Consider the following 14,723-nt stretch of genomic DNA (forward strand, 5'->3'; position numbering starts at 1 on the left):
GAGCGTGTATGGGGCGTGTACGGGGTGTGTACGGGGCGTGTCCGGGGTGTGTACGGAGTGTGTACGGAGTGTTTACGGAGTGTGTACAAAGTGTATACAGGGTGTGTATGGGGTGTGTACAGAGTGTGTACAGAGTGTGTATGGGGTGTGTACAGATTGTATATTGGGTGTGTACGGGGTATATACGGGGTGTGTACGAAGTGAGTATGGGGTGTGTACGGAGTTTGTACGGAATGTATACGGGGTGTGTACGGGGTGTGTACGGAGTGTTTACGTGGTGTGTACAGAGTGTGTACGGGGTGTGTATGGATTGTGTACGGGTTGGGTACAGTGTGTGTACAGGGTGTGTACGGGGTGTGTACAGAGTGTGTGCTGGGTGTGTACAGAGTGTGTAAAGGGTGTGTACGGGGTGTGTACGTAGTGTGTACGGGGTGTGTATCGGGCGTGTATGAGGTGTGTACAGAGTGGGTATGGGATGTGTACGGTGTGTGTACAGGGTGTGTACGAGGTGTGTACGGCTAGTGTACAGGGTATGTACGGGGTGTGTACGGTGTGTGTACGGAGTGTGAACAGTGTGTGTACGGGCTGTGTATGGCGTGTGTACGGGGCGTGTACGGGGTGTGTACGGAGTGCGTACGGAGTGTGTACAGGTTGTATACGGGGTGTGTACGGTGTGTGTACTGAGTGTGTACGGAGTGTGTACGGGGTGTGTACAGAGTGTGTACGGGGTGTGTCTGGGGTGTGTACAGAAAGTGTACGGGGTGTGTGCAGGTTGTGTACTGAGTGTGTACGGGGTGTGTACTGCACATGTACAGGGTGTGGACGGGGTGTGTATGGCAAGTGTACGGGGTGTGTACGGGGTGTGTACGGTGTGTGTACGGGATGTGTACGGAGTGAGTACGGGATGTGTACGGAGTGTGTACGGAGTGTATACGGGGTGTGTACGGAGTGTGTACAGGGTGTTTACAGAGTGTGTACAGGGTGTGTACAGGGTGTGTACGGGGTGTGTACGTGGTGTGTACGGGGTGTGTACGGGGTGTGTACGGGTTGTGTATGGAGCGTATACGGAGCGTGTACGGGGCGTGTCTGGTGTGTGTACGGAGTGTGTACGGAGTGTTTACGGAGTGTGTACGGAGTGTGTACGGGGTGTGTACGGGGTGTGTAGAGAGTGTTTACAGAGTGTGTGCGCGGTGTGTACAGATTGTATATGGGGTGTGTACGGGGTATATACGGGGTGTGTACGAAGTGAGTACGGGGTGCTTAAGGAGTGTTTACGGAATGTTAACGGGGTGTGTACGGGGTGTGTACAGAGTTTCTTCGGGATGTGTACGAGGTGTGAATGGAGTGTGTACGGGGTGTGTACGGTGTGTGTACGGAGTTTTTACGGGGTGTGTACAGAGTGTGTACGGGGTGTGTATGGGGTGTGTACGGAAAGTGTACGGGGTGTGTGCAGGTTGTGTACTGAGTGTGTACAGGGTGTGTACAGCGTGTGTACAGGGTGTGGACGGGGTGTGCATGGCAAGTGTACGGGGTGTGTACGGGGTGTGTACGGGGTGTGTACAGATTGGATATGGGGTGTGTACAGATTGGATATGGGGTGTGTACGGGGTGTATACGGGGTGTGTACGAAGTGAGTACGGGGTGTGTACGGAGTGTGTGCTGGGTGTGTACAGAGTGTGTAAGGGGTGTGTACGGGGTATGTACGTAGTGTGTACGAGGTGTGTATCGGGCGTGTACGGGGTGTGTACAGAGTGGGTATGGGATGTGTATGGTGTGTGTACAGGGTGTGTACGAGGTGTGTACGGCAAGTGTACAGTGTATGTACGGGGTGTGTACGGTGTGTGTACGGGGTGTGTACGGAGTGTGAACAGCGTGTGTACGGGCTGTGTATGGCATGTGTACGGGGCGTGTACGGGGTGTGTACGGAGTGCGTACGGAGTGTGTACAGGTTGTGTCCGGGGTGTGTACTGAGTGTGTACGGAGTGTTCACGGGGTGTGTACAGAGTGTGTTCGGGGTGTGTATGGGGTGTGTACGGAAAGTGTATGGGGTATGTGCAGGTTGTGTACTGAGTGTGTACGGGGTGTGTACAGCGTATGTACAGGGTGTGGACGGCGTGTGTATGGCAAGTGTACGGGGTGTGTATGGTGTGTGTACGTGGTGTGTACAGGGTGTGTACGGTGTGTGTACGGGTTGTGTATGGAGCGTGTACGGAGCGTGTACGGGGCGTGTACGGGGCGTGTCTGGTGTGTGTACGTAGTGTGTACGAGGTGTGTATCGGGCGTGTACGGGGTGTGTACAGAGTGGGTATGGGATGTGTATGGTGTGTGTACAGGGTGTGTACGAGGTGTGTACGGCAAGTGTACAGTGTATGTACGGGGTGTGTACGGTGTGTGTACGGGGTGTGTACGGAGTGTGAACAGCGTGTGTACGGGCTGTGTATGGCGTGTGTACGGGGCGTGTACGGGGTGTGTACGGAGTGCGTACGGAGTGTGTACAGGTTGTGTCCGGGGTGTGTACTGAGTGTGTACGGAGTGTTCACGGGGTGTGTACAGAGTGTGTTCGGGGTGTGTATGGGGTGTGTACGGAAAGTGTATGGGGTATGTGCAGGTTGTGTACTGAGTGTGTACGGGGTGTGTACAGCTTATGTACAGGGTGTGGACGGGGTGTGTATGGCAAGTGTACGGGGTGTGTACGGTGTGTGTACGTGGTGTGTACAGGGTGTGTACAGTGTGTGTACGGGTTGTGTATGGAGCGTGTACGGAGCGTGTACGGGGCGTGTACGGGGCGTGTCTGGTGTGTGTACGGAGTGTGTACGGGGTGTGTACAGATTGTATACGGGGTGTGTACGGGGTATATACAGGGTGTGTACAAAGTGAGTACGGGGTGCGTACGGAGTGTGTACGGAGTGTATACAGGGTGTGTACGGGGTGTGTACAGAGTTTCTTCGGGATGTGTACTGAGTGTGTATGGAGTGTTTACGGGGTGTGTACAGAGTGTGTACGGGGTGTGTACAGAGTGTGTACGGGGTGTGTATGGATTGTGTACGGGTTGGGTACAGTGTGTGTACAGGGTGTGTATGGATTGTGTACGGGTTGGGTACAGTGTGTGTACAGGGTGTGTACGGGGTGTGTACAGAGTGTGTGCTGGGTGTGTACAGAGTGTGTAAAGGGTGTGTACGGGGTGTGTACGTAGTGTGTACGGGGTGTGTATCGGGCGTGTATGAGGTGTGTACAGAGTGGGTATGGGATGTGTACGGTGTGTGTACAGGGTGTGTACGAGGTGTATACGGCTAGTGTACAGGGTATGTACGGGGTGTGTACGGTGTGTGTTCGGGGTGTGTACGGAGTGTGAACAGTGTGTGTACGGGCTGTGTATGGCGTGTGTACGGGGCGTGTACGGGGTGTGTACGGAGTGCGTACGGAGTGTGTACAGGTTGTGTACGGGGTGTATACGGTGTGTGTACTGAGTGTGTACGGAGTGTGTACGGGGTGTGTACAGAGTGTGTACGGGGTGTGTACGGGGTGTGTCTGGGGTGTGTACAGAAAGTGTACGGGGTGTGTGCAGGTTGTGTACTGAGTGTGTACGGGGTGTGTACTGCACATGTACAGGGTGTGGACGGGGTGTGTATGGCAAGTGTACGGGGTGTGTACGGGGTGTGTACGGTGTGTGTACGGGATGTGTACGGAGTGAGTACGGGATGTGTACGGAGTGTGTACGGAGTGTATACGGGGTGTGTACGGAGTGTGTACAGGGTGTGTACAGAGTGCGTACAGGGTGTGTACAGGGTGTGTACGTAGTGTGTACGGGGTGTGTATCGGGTGTGTACGGGATGTGTACAGAGTGTGTACAGGATGTGTATGGTGTGTGTACAGGGTGTGTACGGGGTGTGTACGGAAAGTGTACGGGGTATGTACGGCGTGTGTACGGTGTGTGTACGGGGTGTGTACGGAGTGTGAACAGCGTGTGTGTACGGGCTGTGTACGGCATGTGCACGGGACGTGTACGGGGTGTGTATGGAGTGCGTACGGAGTGTTTACGGAGTGTGTACGGAGTGTATACCGAGTGTGTATGGCGTGTGTATGGAGTGTGTACGAGTTGTGTACGGAGTGTGAATGGCGTGTGTACGGCGTATGTACGTGATGTGTACGGCATGTGTACGTGGTGTGTTGGGAGTGTGTACGGAGTGTGTACGGAGTGTGGACGGGGTGTGTACGGGATGTGTACGGGGTGTGTACTGAGTGTACGGGGTGTTTATTGATTGTGTATGGCGTGTGTACGGGATGTGTACGGGGTGTGTACCGAGTGTACGGGGAGTTTATTGATTGTGTACGGGGTGTGTACGGGGTGTGTATGGCGTGTGTACGGGTTGTGTATGGAGTGTGTACGGGGTGTGTACGGCGTGTGTACGGGTGTGTACAGCGTGTGTACGGGGTGAGTAAGGAGTGTGTACAGCATGTGTACGGGGTGATTACGGAATATGTACAGGGTGTGTACCGAGTGTGTACAGGATGTGAACTGAGTGTGTACGGGGTGTGAACGACATGTGTACAGAGTATATACGGGGTGTGTACTGAGTGTGTACGGCGTGTGCATGGCGTGTGTACGGGGTGTGTTCGGGGTGTGTACAGAGTGTGTACGGGGGGTGTACGGCATGTGTACAGGGTGAGTACGGAGTGTGTACAGGGTGTGTACGGGGTGTGTACAGAGTGTGTACGGGGTGTGTACGGCATGTGTACAGGGTGTGTACGGAATGTGTACGGGGTATGTACGGGTGTGTACTGAGTGTGTACGGGGTGTGTACGGCATGTGTACAGGGTGTGTACGGACTGGGTATGGGATGTGTACGGTGTGTGTACAGGGTGTGTACGAGGTATGTACGGCAAGTGTACAGGGTATGTACGGGGTGTGTACGGTGTGTGTACGGGGTGTGTATGGAGTGTGAACAGCGTGTGTACGGGCTGTGTATGGCGTGTGTACGGGGCATGTACGGGGTGTGTACGGAGTGCGTATGGAGTGTGTACAGGTTGTGTACGGGGTGTGTACTGAGTGTGTACGGAGTGTTTACGGGGTGTGTACGGAGTGTGCACGGGGTGTGTACAGGGTGTGTACAGAGTGTTTACAGGGTGTGTACAGGGTGTGTATGGGGTGTGTACGTGGTGTGTACGGGGTGTGTACGGGGTGTGTATGGGTTGTGTATGGAGCATGTACAGAGCGTGTACGGGGCGTGGACGGGGCGTGTACGGGGCATGTCTGGTGTGTGTACGGAGTGTTTACGGAGTGTGTACGGAGTGTATACGGGGTGTGTACGGGGTGTGTACAGAGTGTTTACAGAATGTGTACGGGGTGTGTACAGATTGTATACGGGGTGTGTACGGGCTGGTGTACGGCGTGTGTACGGGGCGTGTACGGGGTGTGTACGGAGTGCGTACGGAGTGTGTACAGGTTGTGTACGGGTTGTGTACGGGGTGTGTACTGAGTGAGTACGGGGTGTGTACAGAGTGTGAGAGGCGTGTGTACAGTGTGCATACAGATTGTATATGGGGTGTGTATGGGATATATACGGGGTGTGTACAGAGTGTGTACGGGATGTGTACGGGGTGTGTACGGAGTGTTTACGGGGTGTGTACGGAGTGTTTACGGGGTGTGTACAGAGTGTGTACGGGGTGTGTATGGGGTGTGTACGGAAAGTGTACGAGGTGTGTGCAGGTTGTGTACTGAGTGTGTCCGGGGTGTGTACAGCGTGTGTACAGGGTGTGGACGGGGTGTGTATGGCAAGTGTACGGGCTGTGTATGGGGTGTGTACGGTGTGTGTACGGGATGTGTATGGAGTGAGTACGGGGTGTGTACGGAGTGTGTACGGAGTGTGTCCGGGGTGTGTACAGCGTGTGTACAGGGTGTGGACGGGGTGTGTATGGCAAGTGTACGGGGTGTGTACGGGGTGTGTACGGTGTGTGTACGGGATGTGTACGGAGTGAGTACGGGGTGTGTACGGAGTGTGTACGGAGTGTGTACGGGGTGTGTACGGGGTGTGTACAGAGTGTATACGGGGTGTGTACGGGGTGTGTACAGAGTGTTTACAGAGTGTGTACGGGGTGTGTACAGATTGTATACGGGGTGTGTACGGGGTGTGTACAATTTCTTCGGGATGTGTACAGGGGTGTGTCTGGTGTGTGTACGGAGTGTTTACGGGGTGTGTACAGAGTGTGTACGGGGTGTGTATGGAATGTGTACGGGTTGTGTACAGTGTGTGTACGAGGTGTGTACGGGGTGTGTACGGGGTGTGTATCGAGTGTGTACGGGGTGTGTACAGAGTGTGTACAGGATGTGTATGGTGTGTGTACAGGGTGTGTACGGGGTGTGTACGGCAAGTGTACGGGGTATGTACGGGGTGTGTACGGGGTGCGTACGGGTTGTGTATGGAGCATGTACAGAGCGTGTACGGGGCGTGTACGGGGCGTGTACGGGGCGTGTCTGGTGTGTGTACGGAGTGTTTACGGAGTGTGTACGGAGTGTATACGGGGTGTGTACGGGGTGTGTACAGAGTGTTTACAGAGTGTGTACGGGGTGTGTACAGATTGTATACAGGGTGTGTACGGGGTATATATGGGGTGTATACGAAGTGAGTACGGAGTGTGTACGGGGTGCATACGGAGTGTGTACGGGGTGTATATGGGGTGTGTACGGGGTGTGTACAATTTCTTCGGGATGTGTACAGGGGCGTGTCTGGTGTGTGTACGGAGTGTTTACGGGGTGTGTACAGAGTGTGTACGGGGTGTGTATGGAATGTGTACGGGTTGTGTACAGTGTGTGTACGAGGTGTGTACGGGGTGTGTACGGGGTGTGTATCGAGTGTGTACGGGGTGTGTACAGAGTGTGTACAGGATGTGTATGGTGTGTGTACAGGGTGTGTACGGGGTGTGTACGGCAAGTGTACGGCGTATGTACGGCGTGTGTACGGGGTGTGCACGGAGTGTGAACAGCGTGTGTACGGGCTGTGTACGGCATGTGTATGGGACGTGTACGGGGTGTGTACGGAGTGCGTACGGAGTGTTTACGGAGAGTGTACGGAGTGTATACCGAGTGTGTATGGCGTGTGTATGGAGTGTGTACGGTGTGTGTACGTAGTGTGAATGGCGTGTGTACGGCGTATGTATATGATGTGTACGGCATGTGTACGTGGTGTGTTGGGAGTGTGTACGGAGTGTGTACGGAGTGTGGACGGGGTGTGTACGGGATGTGTACGGGGTGTGTACCGAGTGTACGGGGTGTTTATTGATTGTGTATGGCGTGTGTACGGGATGTGTACGGGGTGTGTACCGAGTGTACGGGGTGTTTATTGATTGTGTACGGGGTGTGTACGGGGTGTGTATGGCGTGTGTACGGGGTGTGTATGGAGTGTGTACGGCATGTGTACGGGTGTGTACAGCATGTGTACGGGGTGAGTATGGAGTGTGTACAGCATGTGTACGGGGTGATTACGGAGTATGTACAGGGTGTGTACCGAGTGTGTACAGGATGCGAACTGAGTATGTACGGGGTGTGAACGACATGTGTACAGAGTATATACGGGGTGTGTACTGAGTGTGTACGGTGTGTGCATGGCGTGTGTACGGGGTGTGTTTGGTGTGTGTGCAGATTGTGTACGGGGTGTGTACGGGGTGTGTACAGAGTGTGTACGGGGTGTGTACGGCATGTGTACAAGGTGAGTACGGAGTGTGTACGGGGTGTGTAAGGCGTGTTTACTGAGTGTGTACGGGGTGTGTACGGCATGTGTACAGGGTGTGTGCGGAGTGTGTACGGGGTGTGTACGGGGTGTGTACTGAGTGTGTACGGGGTGTGTACGGCATGTGTACAGGGTGTGTACGGAGTGTGTACGGAGTGTGTATGGGGTGTGTACTGAGTGTGTGCGGAGCGTGTATGGAGCGTGTACAGAGCGTGTACGGGTCGTGTACGGGGTGTGTACGGAGTGTGTACGGAGTGTTTACGGAGTGTCTATAAAGTGTATACGGGGTGTGTATGGGGTGTGTACAGAGTGTGTACGGGGTGTGTACAGATTGTATATGGGGTGTGTACGAGGTATATACGGGGTGTGTACGAAGTGAGTACGGGGTGTGTACGGAGTGTGTACGGAGTGTATACGGGGTGTGTACGGGGTGTGTACGGAGTTTGTTCGGGATGTGTACTGAGTGTGTACGGAGTGTTTACGGGGTGTGTACGGAGTGTTTACGGGGTGTGTAAAGAGTGTGTTCGGGGTGTGTATGGAGTGTGTACGGGTTGGGTACAGTGTGTGTAAGGGGTGTGTACGGGGTGTGTACAGAGTGTGTGCTGGGTGTGTACAGATTGTGTAAGGGGTGTGTACGGGGTGTGTACGTAGTGTGTACGGTGTGTGTATCGGGTGTGTACGGGGTGTGTACAGAGTGGGTACGGTGTGTGTACAGGGTGTGTACGGCAAGTGTACGGGGTATGTACGGGGTGTGTACGGTGTGTGTACGGGGTGTGTACGGAGTGTGAACAGCGTGTTTACGGGCTGGTGTACGGCGTGTGTACGGGGCGTGTACGGGGTGTGTATGGAGTGCGTACGGAGTGTGTACAGGTTGTTTACGGGGTGTGTACGGGGTGTGTACTGAGTGTGTACGGAGTGTGTACGGGGTGTGTACAGAGTGTGAGAGGCGTGTGTACAGTGTGCATACAGATTGTATACGGGGTGTGTATGGGATATATACGGGGTGTGTAGGGGTGTGTACAGAGTGTGTACAGAGTGTGTACGGGATGTGTACGGGGTGTGTACGGAGTGTTTACGGGGTGTGTACAGAGTGTGTATGGGGTGTGTATGGGGTGTGTACGGAAAGTGTACGAGGTGTGTGCAGGTTGTGTACTGAGTGTGTCCGGGGTGTGTACAGCGTGTGTACAGGGTGTGGACGGGGTGTGTATGGCAAGTGTACGGGCTGTGTACGGGGTGTGTACGGTGTGTGTACGGGATGTGTACGGAGTGAGTACGGGGTGTGTACGGAGTGTGTACGGAGTGTGTCTGGGGTGTGTACAGCGTGTGTACAGGGTGTGGACGGGGTGTGTATGGCAAGTGTACGGTGTGTGTACGGGGTGTGTACGGTGTGTGTACGGGATGTGTACGGAGTGAGTACGGGGTGTGTACGGGGTGTGTACAGAGTGTGTGCTGGGTGTGTACAGAGTGTGTAAGGGGTGTGTACAGGGTATGTACGTAGTGTGTACAGGGTGTGTATCGGGTGTGTACGGGATGTGTACAGAGTGTGTACAGGATGTGTACGGTGTGTGTACAGGGTGTGTACGGGGTGTGTACGGCATGTGTACGGGGCGTGTACGGGGTGTGTACGGAGGGCGTACGGAGTGTTTATGGAGTGTGTACGGAGTGTATACCGAGAGTGTATGGCGTGTGTATGGAGTGTGTACGGTGTGTGTACAGAGTGTGAGTGGCATGTGTACGGCGTATGTCCGTGATGTGTACGGCGTGTGTACGTGGTGTGTTGGGAGTGTGTACGGAGTGTGTACGGAGTGTGGACGGGGTGTGTAGGGGATGTGTACGGGATGTGTACCGTGTGTATGGGGTGTTTATTGATTGTGTACGGTGTGTGTACGGGGTGTGTATGGTGTGTGTATGGGGTGTGTACGCCGAATGTACAGAGTGTAAACGGCGTGTGTACGGGGTGTGTACGGCGTGTGTACGGCGTGTGTACGGGGTGAGTACGGAGTGTGTACGGGGTGTGTACAGGGTGTGTACGGAGTGTGTATGGGTTGTGTATGGGGTGTGTACGGCGTGTGTAGGGCGTAAGTATGGCGTGTGTACGGGGTGTGTACAGCATGTGTACAGGGTGAGTACGGAGTGTGTCCAGCGTGTGTATGGGGTGATTATGGAGTATGTACAGGGTGTGTACTGAGTGTGTACAGGATGTGTACTGAGTGTGTACCGAGTGTGTACAGGATGTGTACAGAGTATATACGGGGTGACTACTGAGTGTGTACGGGGTGTGCATGGCGTGTGTACGGGGTGTGTTCGGCATGTGTACAGATTGTGTACGAGGTGTGTACGGGGTGTGTACAGAGTGTGTACGGGGTGTTTACGGCATGTGTGCAGGGTGAGTACGGAGTGTGTACGGGTGTGTACAGAGTGTGTACGGGATGTGTACAGGGTGTGTACGGAGTGTGTATGGGGTGTTTACGGGGTGTGTACTGAGTGTGTATGGGGTGTGTACGTGGTGTGTACGGGGTGTGTACAGAGTGTGCATGGGGTGTGCACGGGGTGTGTACAGAGTGTGGACGGGGTGTGTACGTGGTGTGTACGGAGTGTGTATGGGGTGTGTACATGGTGTGTTGGGAGTGTGTATGGAGTGTGTACTGACTGTGTACAGCTTGTGCATGGTGTGTGTACGGGGTGTGTACGGCGTGTGCACGGAGTGTGTACGGCGTGTGTATGGGGTGTGTACGGGGAGTGTACAGAGTGTGTACGGGGTGTGTATGGGGTGTGTACGGAAAGTGTACGGGGTGTGTGCAGGTTGTGTACTGAGTGTGTACGGGGTGTGTACAGCGTGTGTACAGTGTGTGGACGGGGTGTGTACGGAGTGTGTACGGAGTGTGTACGGGGTGTGTACGGAGTATGTACAGGGTGTGTACAGGGTGTGTACAGGGTGTGCACGGGGTGTGTACGTGGTGTGCACGGGGTGTGTACGGGGTGTGTACGGGTTGTGTATGCAGCGTGTATGGAGCGTGTACGGAGCATGTACGGGGCGTGTACGGGGCGTGTACGGGGCGTGTCTGGTGTGTGTACGGAGTGTTTACGGAGTGTGTACGGAGTGTATACGGGGTGTGTACGGGGTGTGTACAGAGTGTTTACAGAGTGTTTACGGGGTGTGTACAGATTGTATACGGGGTGTGTACGGGGTATATACGGGGTGTGTACGAAGTGAGTACGGGGTGCGTACGGAGTGTGTACGGAGTGTATACGGGGGTGTATGGGGTGTGTACAGAGTTTGTTCGGGATGTGTACTGAGTGTGTACGGAGTGTTTACGGGGTGTGTACAGAGTGTGTAAAGGGTGTGTACAGGGTATGTACGTAGTGTGTACGGGATGTTTATCGGGTGTGTACGGGATGTGTACAGAGTGTGTACAGGATGTGTACGGTGGGTGTACAGGGTGTGTACGGGGTGTGTACGGCATGTGTACGGGGCGTGTACGGGGTGTGTACAGAGGGCGTACGGAGTGTTTAAGGAGTGTGTACGGAGTGTGAATGGCATGTGTACGGCGTATGTACGTGATGTGTACGGCGTGTGTACGTGGTGTGTTGGGAGTGTGTACGGAGTGTGTACGGAGTGTGGACGGGGTGTGTAGGGGATGTGTACGGGGTGTGTACCGCGTGTACGGGGTGTTTATTGATTGTGTACGGTGTGTGTACGGGGTGTGTATGGTGTGTGTATGGGGTGTGTACGGCGAATGTACAGAGTGTGAACGGCGTGTGTACAGGGTGAGTACGGAGTGTGTACGGGGTGTGTACGGGGTGTGTACGGAGTGTGTACTGGTTGTGTACGGGGTGTGTACGGTGTGTGTACAGCGTGTGTTCGGCGTGTGTACGGGGTGTGTACAGCATGTGTACGGGGAGAGTACAGAGTGTGTCCAGCGTGTGTATGGGGTGATTCTGGAGTATGTACAGGGTGTGTACCGAGTGTGTACAGGATGTGTACAGAGTATATACGGGGTGTGTACTGAGTGTATATGGCGTGTGCATGGCGTGTGTACGGGGTGTGTACAGATTGTATACGGGGTGTGTACGGGGTATATACGGGGTGTGTACGAAGTGAGTACGGGGTGCGTATGGGGTGAGTACGGAGTGTGTACGGGGTGTGTATGGGGTGTGTACGGAGTGTGTATGGGTTGTGTATGGGGTGTGTACGGCGTGTGTAGGGCGTAAGTATGGCGTGTGTACGGGGTGTGTACAGCATGTGTACAGGGTGAGTACAGAGTGTGTCCAGCGTGTGTATGGGGTGATTATGGAGTATGTACAGGGTGTGTACTGAGTGTGTACAGGATGTGTACTGAGTGTGTACAGAGTGTGTACAGGATGTGTACAGAGTATATACGGGGTGACTACTGAGTGTGTATGGGGTGTGTACGGGGTGTGTACTGAGTGTGTATGGGGTGTGTACGTGGTGTGTACGGGGTGTGTACAGAGTGTGCATGGGGTGTGCACGGGGTGTGTACAGATTGTGTACGAGGTGTGTACGGGGTGTGTACAGAGTGTGTACGGGGTGTTTACGGCATGTGTGCAGGGTGAGTACGGAGTGTGTACGGGTGTGTACAGAGTGTGTACGGGATGTGTACAGGGTGTGTACGGAGTGTGTATGGGGTGTTTACGGGGTGTGTACTGAGTGTGTATGGGGTGTGTACGTGGTGTGTACGGGGTGTGTACAGAGTGTGCATGGGGTGTGCACGGGGTGTGTACAGAGTGTGGACGGGGTGTGTATGTGGTGTGTACGGAGTGTGTATGGGGTGTGTACGTGGTGTGTTGGGAGTGTGTATGGAGTGTGTACTGACTGAGTACAGCTTGTGCATGGTGTGTGTACGGGGTGTGTACGGCGTGTGCACGGAGTGTGTACGGCGTGTGTATGGGGTGTGTACGGGGAGTGTACAGAGTGTGTACGGGGTGTGTATGGGGTGTGTACGGAAAGTGTACGGGGTGTGTGCAGGTTGTGTACTGAGTGTGTACGGGGTGTGTACAGCGTGTGTACAGTGTGTGGACGGGGTGTGTATGGCAAGTGTACGGGATGTGCACGGGGTGTGTACGTTGTGTGTACGGGATGTGTACGGAGTGAGTACGGGGTATGTACGGAGTGTGTACGGAGTGTGTACGGGGTGTGTACGGAGTATGTACAGGGTGTGTACAGGGTGTGAACAGGGTGTGCACGGGGTGTGTACGTGGTGTGCACGGGGTGTGTACGGGGTGTGTACGGGTTGTGTATGCAGCGTGTATGGAGCGTGTACGGAGCATGTACGGGGCGTGTACGGGGCGTGTACGGGGCATGTCTGGTGTGTGTACGGAGTGTTTATGGAGTGTGTACGGAGTGTATACGGGGTGTGTACGGGGTGTGTACGGGGTGTGTACGGAGTATGTATAGGGTGTGTACTGAGTGCGTACGACTTGTGTACAGAGTATGTACGGGGTGTGTACTGAGTGTGTACTTGGTGTGTACGGGGTATGTACAGGGTGTGTACGGAGTGTGTACGGGGTGTGCACAGAGCGTGTACGGGGTATCTACAGAGTGTGTACGGGCTGTGTACTGAGTGTGTACGGGGTGTGTACGGCATGTGTACAGGGTGTGTACGGGGTGTGTACGGCGTGTGTACGGGATGTGTACGGAGTGAGTACGGGGTATGTACGGAGTGTGTACGGAGTGTGTACGGGGTGTGTACGGAGTATGTACAGGGTGTGTACAGGGTGTGAACAGGGTGTGCACGGGGTGTGTACGTGGTGTGCACGGGGTGTGTACGGGGTGTGTACGGGTTGTGTATGCAGCGTGTATGGAGCGTGTACGGAGCATGTACGGGGCGTGTACGGGGCATGTCTGGTGTGTGTACGGAGTGTTTATGGAGTGTGTACGGAGTGTATACGGGGTGTGTACGGGGTGTGTACGGGGTGTGTACGGAGTATGTATAGGGTGTGTACTGAGTGCGTACGACTTGTGTACAGAGTATGTACGGGGTGTGTACTGAGTGTGTACTTGGTGTGTACGGGGTATGTACAGGGTGTGTACGGAGTGTGTACGGGGTGTGCACAGAGCGTGTACGGGGTATCTACAGAGTGTGTACGGGCTGTGTACTGAGTGTGTACGGGGTGTGTACGGCATGTGTACAGGGTATGTACGGGGTGTGTACGGCGTGTGTACGGGGTGAGTACGGAGTGTGTACAGGATGTGTACTGAGTGTGTACGGGGTGTGTACGACATGTGTACAGAGTATGTACGGGGTGTGTACTGAGTGTGTACGGCGTGTGCATGGTGTGTGTACGGGGTGTGTACGGCGTGTGTACGGGGTGTGTATGGGGTGTGTACGGAAAGTGTACGGGGTGTTTGCAGGTTGTGTACTGAGTGTGTACGGGGTGTGTACGGGGTGTGTACATGGTGTACGGAGTGTGTACGGGGTGTGTACGGGTTGTGTATGGAGCGTGTACGGAGCGTGTACGGGGCGTGTACGGGGCGTGTCTGGTGTGTGTACGGAGTGTTTACGGAGTGTGTCCGGAGTGTATACGGGGTGTGTACGGGGTATGTACAGTGTGTTTACAGAGTGTGTACGGGGTGTGTACAGATTGTATACGGGGTGTGAACGGGGTATATACGGGGTGTGTACGAAGTATGTACGGAGTGTATACTGGGTGTGTACGGAGTCTGTACGGAGTTTGTTCGGGATGTGTACTGAGCATGTACGGAGTGTTTACGGGGTGTGTACAGAGTGTGTACGGGGTGTGTACGGGGTATATACGGGGTGTGTACGAAGTGAGTACGGGGTGCGTACGGAGTGTGTACGGAGTGTATACTGGGTGTGTACGGAGTCTGTACGGAGTTTGTTCGGGATGTGTACTGAGCATGTATGGAGTGTTTACGGGGTGTGTACAGAGTGTGTACGGGGTGTGTATGGAATGTGTACGGGTTGTGTACAGTGTGTGTACCAGGTGTGTACAGGGTGTGTACAGAGTGTGTGCTGG

Source organism: Pristiophorus japonicus, chromosome 15 (assembly GCF_044704955.1).
Source record: "Pristiophorus japonicus isolate sPriJap1 chromosome 15, sPriJap1.hap1, whole genome shotgun sequence".
NCBI lineage: Eukaryota > Metazoa > Chordata > Chondrichthyes > Pristiophoridae > Pristiophorus > Pristiophorus japonicus.